A 6,000-nucleotide genomic window follows, 5' to 3' on the forward strand; every position below is an offset into this window, starting at 1 on the left:
TGCGGAATAGTGATCTGGATCTTCGTCGGGAAGGTCTGGCTTCTTCGGGGACCGGCTCTGCGTGGGGAACGGTCCCTACGGACACTCCGAAGATTAAGACAATTAGTGGTTCAAGAGAGTATGGTAATCAAATGTGAGTGAGGTAGGAAATTAGTTACCCGATCACTTATTCTTCCTTCATTGGTATTTTTATAGTGGATTGACTTGGACCTGCGGGCCCTCTGTTGTCCTGGCCCATTCGCTGGTCCGGCATCGTTGGGCCTCTTGGGCCTAAGTAATATTCCGAATCAAGTAGTCCCCCCCGGCTAGGCTAGCCGAGTATTGCACGCGAGGAGACGAGGATTTTAGTTGATTACTCTCTTCTTAACGAGTGATTGACAGATGTATGAAAGGTGCCCGGTTTCCTCATAGAGACCCTTCAGATTTGATGCATGCGCTTGTGGGTTTTAGCGCGCAATTTATTGGCCTGCATTAAATGCTCATGCACGCGCCGTAAAAAAGACTTTGAATGTCGTGCTTTGTCGGCGCCTCCAATTTTAGTTAGATATAAAATGCAAGGAGAGGCCCTATTTCTGTCTTATTTCGCCAAATTCTCCTCCCATTGCGATTTGGCCGTCTCGCTTTCCCTTTGGAGCTGCTGTTTTCTGTCGATCGTTTCGTCGTTGCTCTGTCGTTTGCTCGCGCTTGCTGGGCACCGGTTATAGTGATTGACGACGCTCTTCAGAAGATTCTCTACGACACTCGTCGTAACCTTTTCGAGGTCAGTCGAAACGCTTATCTCTCCTGTCTTTAGTTTTTTTGTTTAGTTGTTTTTTCTGGGGAGGGGGAGTATGTTAGAGGGTTCTTCGCGGGGAGCCCTAAAACGACTGCCGCCAGTGACACCGGGCGACTTTACACTTCGTGACGCTTCTCGAAAACGATCTGTAAAGCGAAAAAGGTGAGTAGGGGCGACGGAGGAGGGTGGTGGTGCCGCTGGGAAGAAAAGGAAAACCGCCGTGGTACGCGCGTCGCCCAGCGTTGAGCGCCCGCCTGGAGGGCCCGCCGTTGGTGTCCTTGAAGTAGTTGTGGTTGTACCAGAGGGAGTGATTACCGTAGAGCGACATTTGGCTTCGATCTACGAACAAATGCTGGAAAAGGTATGGACAAGGTCGCCAGGTGCGACGAGTGTGGACGGCAAACGCTTTGAGGGAAGGCACCGCCCGAAGAGGCCGGAATCCTTTGCGGTGGACGATGCTTATAGTATTATTGTGTCCGCAGACTTGGCCGCCATTTCTGCCGTGTATTGATTAGGGCAGCCTTATGAGTTGGTGGCGTTGGAGGAAGATGATCGTGCTCATCATGTGGGTGGGGCGAATGAGCTGGTTGTGTATGAGGAGTAGTTGGAGTCGGGGATGCAGCTACCTCTGCTTCCCTTCTTTGTGGAGGTATTAAAAGAGTATGACATGTGTCCTGGTCAAATTCATCCGAACGGGTGGATGATGATGGTGGCGTTTTATTCTTTGTGCCAGTCGGCTGGATACCGAGCTACTGGCCTGGTGTTTCGCGAATTTTTTCGGCCGAATAAAGGACCCCGCTCTCAACACGTGACCTTCTCTCATCAGAAGTTCAAGGTACTCGGTGGCCTAAAGGATAAGATCCTCGAGTTTAGGCATCGATACTTTCTAGTGCGAAAACTGGATGGCGACTTTCCTTTCCGCGTGACGTGGAATGATGATCCCATGGATTCGGGTAGGTGGCTAAAAATGCGACCCATGTTGCCATCGGAGGAGCATCTGATAAAGTACTTAAAGGGGTTGCCGACGGACGAAGAAAGTAAGAAAGATGTGGATGAGCTTGTGGGACATTTTCTGGCCGTTGGATATTATATCTGGAAACAATGGCGAATGGCCCAGCTAGCTGGCTGGTCGCAGGCGGATTTCGAAAAATGGAAACGCGGGTATAATTTTTCGGACGGAGAGCAAGCGGAGTTGGAGGCGATAACCGTAAACGTTGCCATCGTAGGTGAGGGGTCCGGGTTGTAAGTTTCATTCCGTAGTTCTAACGTGTTTTTCTACTTTGAAATATATATTTACCATGATGTCACTGATGCAGGTCCAGGTAATCCTCGTGTTAGCATGGATTTTGATCCGAACGAGTTTGGTGTCGGCCTTGAGACTGCGGAGGAAGCCTTGCCTCCTTCTCGTCGCTTGAAGATGCGAACCAAGTGGTGCAGATTATGGGGGGCGTGCTGACCGTGCATGATGACATCGATGTTACTGTCGAGATACCGCAAGGGATGCATGTTGTAGGAAGTGAGGCCAAAGAAACTGCGAAGGTGACCGCTGCTGAGAAGGAACAAAGCGAGCAGCAGATGCAAGGACCCCTTACCCGGAAACGGAAGAATGATAAAGGTAAGTCTATTGTTGGGATTGAAAATGAAAAAGTGCGTGCTGGAGATGATGCCGTTGGGGGGCACGAAGGCTCTAAGCGAGCGTGTACTGATGGTGGAAGCGAACTGGAGGCGGGGATGATGGATTGGTTGGGCGATCACTCGGAGATGATGAAAAGAATGGACGCCAAAATTGCTAAGTTCCGGGAATATGTGATGGGCTTGTTAGTGCACTCCGATATGATGACGTCCGACCTGGCGAGAGCGATGGCTCGCGTCGCAAAGGTGCCCGGAGAAATGATGCAGATGGACGGTTGTAGACACCGAGTCGGAGGACCTGTGACGAAAACCCACGCCAAACGGCTAAAGCGGTTGATTCCATTAGTTAGGAAATTTAAAAATCAAAGGGAAACTCGGAGAGCCGGCCGGCATGTGATAGCCCCGCTAACAAATTCAGCATCTCCTGAGTAAGGTCGGACATGTTCATCATCGTATCGATATATGAGAGGGCCCCGAAAGTCGGGCGTTAGCCGATGAATGACCAATGTCGCTTCCGACGATGATCGTCGTTCCGTAAATAACGGCGCGCGATGCAGCGCCTGCCCGACGGGCCGAGTGTCGAGCGTCGGCCATCGGACGATGGGCGTCGCCCGACGTTCGATGGGCGGACGCCCCGCGGCGTCGGGCGAACGCCTAACGTTCGCTGGGCGGACGCCCGACAAGGTTGGGCGCGCGCGCCCAACTGGTTTGGGCGTCGCCCAATTCCCATCGGGCGACGCCCAAATCTTTTTGGGATCCGTGCCTATAAAAGGCACGGATCCCCATATATTTGGGGGAGGAGGATTTTTGAGAGCTTTCTCACTCTAGACATTTTTAGAGAGAGAAAGTTAATTTTTTGGGAGAAAATATTTTTTTCCTAAAAAAATCTAAATTTTCTAAAAGGTAAATATTTTACCAAAACACCGAAAAATCATAATTCGTGGAATCAATCGACTTAAGCTGTCAATACCGATCTTGAGGTATTATCCGAGGACTAGACTCGTTTTATTTATTTTATTTATTCTATTCATTTATTTATTTTTAGGATATAGTTTTATTTATTTAGTTAGTTATTTATTTATCACGTTTATTTACTTTTCCGCGTTTATTTAATTCCCGTCTCGTATTAAATAAATATTTTTGTTTTAAATAAAAAACCCTCGTTTTGACATCCCAACACGAACCGTGACCCGATTTGAGGGTAGTTCGGAATCAAAACGTTGTAATTATAAATTTTAAAAATATTTCCAAATAACGTTTTGAAATAAAACATTGTTTTAGGAGTCTCCGTTATTGACTATGATCCAATTTTGGTAGTTCGGAGACCCAAAACGATAGAATAGATTAGATTTAAAGTGTTTGAACAAATCTGGAAAGTTAGGTGCTGTTTCTGTAATTCTGCCTTTTTCTGTCGGTAAAGGCGGTTGACCGACGGATTCTCCGTCGGTAAATCTGCTGGAACTTTAAAAAATCAATTTTTGAACATTTTTCTTACCTTTTTGGAATTGATTTTTATATATGTATATATGTAACCATGTAATATGTTTATCAAAATTATTTTTGGGATATATAACTATTAAACACTAATTATACATCTATTTATCCGTTATTTTGATACCATTTATACTAAATTAGCTTTGGTAAATTATATGTATATATATATGTATAGTTTTTTGGGGTTTTGGGATAATTAATTAATAGATGATGTTGAGGGGTATTAAACCTTGGTTTAGAGTTTATTAGGTAAAAACTATTTTGGATTAAAGGTTGTTTTTCTACCTTTATGAACTTTGTTCATTGTTTTACATGATTTTAATTTGAATAAAAGTATATTATATCTAATAGTATTTTCACCATCATTTTTACCTATTAATATGTATTATTTTCTCTATTTGGTTTTAATGGGTATTATTACTCATTTTCGTGTATATATATATATTTCAAATGTATTTAGGGTGGGGTTTGGATTTAGTTTGTTTACCTTTGTAATTATGTTTAAGTAAGGAGTAAATTGAGTGAAAAAGGGAAAAATAAACCACAAAAGAGATTTTAACTTGATTATTTAAACTAATGGTTTCTAGAGGTTCCTAATGTAATTAAAAGGTTTCTCCTTAATTCTTTATCGTTTTCCAACGATTTCTCAAATATCACGTTTTCAAACCTTAATTCGTTCCAACGACGGATTAAGCGAACCTTGTAATTAAAATCATTTCTTTTAATTGTAAATAATAGAGTTTTGAATCGTTTTCCCAACTAAACGGTTTTGTACAAAAATAAATGGACTTGTATGCTTAATCACGTTTTTTTTGGTTAAAATTTCTTGTTCAAACGTTTTCAAACGCTCGAGTCGTTCCAACGGCGATTCGAGTAGATATCATGTAAATTAACGGGGTTTTGAAACGTACCTAAATCGTTCCAACGGCGATTAAGGTACGAACCGTGTAAATAAATTCGTTTTTGGAAAGTGAGATTAGCTTAGAGTTAATATATAAATTGAAGCATAAATCACACTGTGAATAAATCAATTCTTTCCTCTATCTCCCTCTCTCTCCTATATACTTTAAATTCATGCAAAATGGGTGATTCTTTACTAAAATGGCTTCCAATAATATGCTCAAAACGGTTTTCAAAGCGAGAAAGAAAAGGTTTCAAATGAATTTTAAACTTAAGGAAATATACGATTAGTCTGTTATCGCCTAACACGCTAAGTAGGAGGCCGGTGGTTCATAACCGGGCGATGTCGGGGTGCCTAGTAGCCTTTCTCCGGAAAGGAGCTAGCCTTCTCGGCTCGTACCTAAGTTTCCCGAACCCTCACCGGTCTCCCTGATCGGTGTTCATTTTCCCATTCGTGGGTGGCGACTCTTCCATACTCCGAGCTCCGGCCCTACCGAGCAGCTTGATTCCACGATTGGTTGCTTTCGGCGCCAATCACATCATCTGTCGTCAACGGTGTCCACCCCCCGGTCCGCCCGGGCGAGGCCGCGGCACCTACAAGTGGCGACTCTGCTGGGGAAGCGAGAAATTTGATTCCGGAAGGCGTGTATTAAGCCCTTAACGGGACAGATCGTATTATTTCTTTTCGTATGCATTCATAAGCATTATTGCAAACCTTTTGGGTAATTTTCACGAAACCTCTATTGAGAGTCCATTCGTCGCTCGAAAGAGGCTAGCGTAAGTTCCCCCTTGTAGTAAGGCGCCAAAGGGTCCCCATCCATTCGTTAGGGGCGAATTTGTGCGGTCCTGTGAGGTCTCGCGATCAGCCGTGTCAGCATATAGTAGCCTTAGAAGTTTCCATAGGATTACCCGTTACTATTTTTGACGTGATGAATGAATCAGTTCGTGTTTTCAAATTGCCATGATACGTGTCTAATCCTAAACTATGTAAAGAAAATGAAACGATACGTTAATATATACTCTTGAACCGATATATAAACTACCCCAAAACATCGAAACGATTCGAACTAAAGACGACTTAGTCATCTCGTGTGAATGAACTTGTGCGATCCACCTGGTCCCTTTTCGTGTCCCGAAGAAGGCACATGTTCAGGAAATGCATTATGACGTAAGCACGTATTAGTACAAATCGGTTTGGT

This window comes from Euphorbia lathyris, chromosome 6 (assembly GCF_963576675.1).
Source record: "Euphorbia lathyris chromosome 6, ddEupLath1.1, whole genome shotgun sequence".
Lineage (NCBI taxonomy): Eukaryota > Viridiplantae > Streptophyta > Magnoliopsida > Malpighiales > Euphorbiaceae > Euphorbia > Euphorbia lathyris.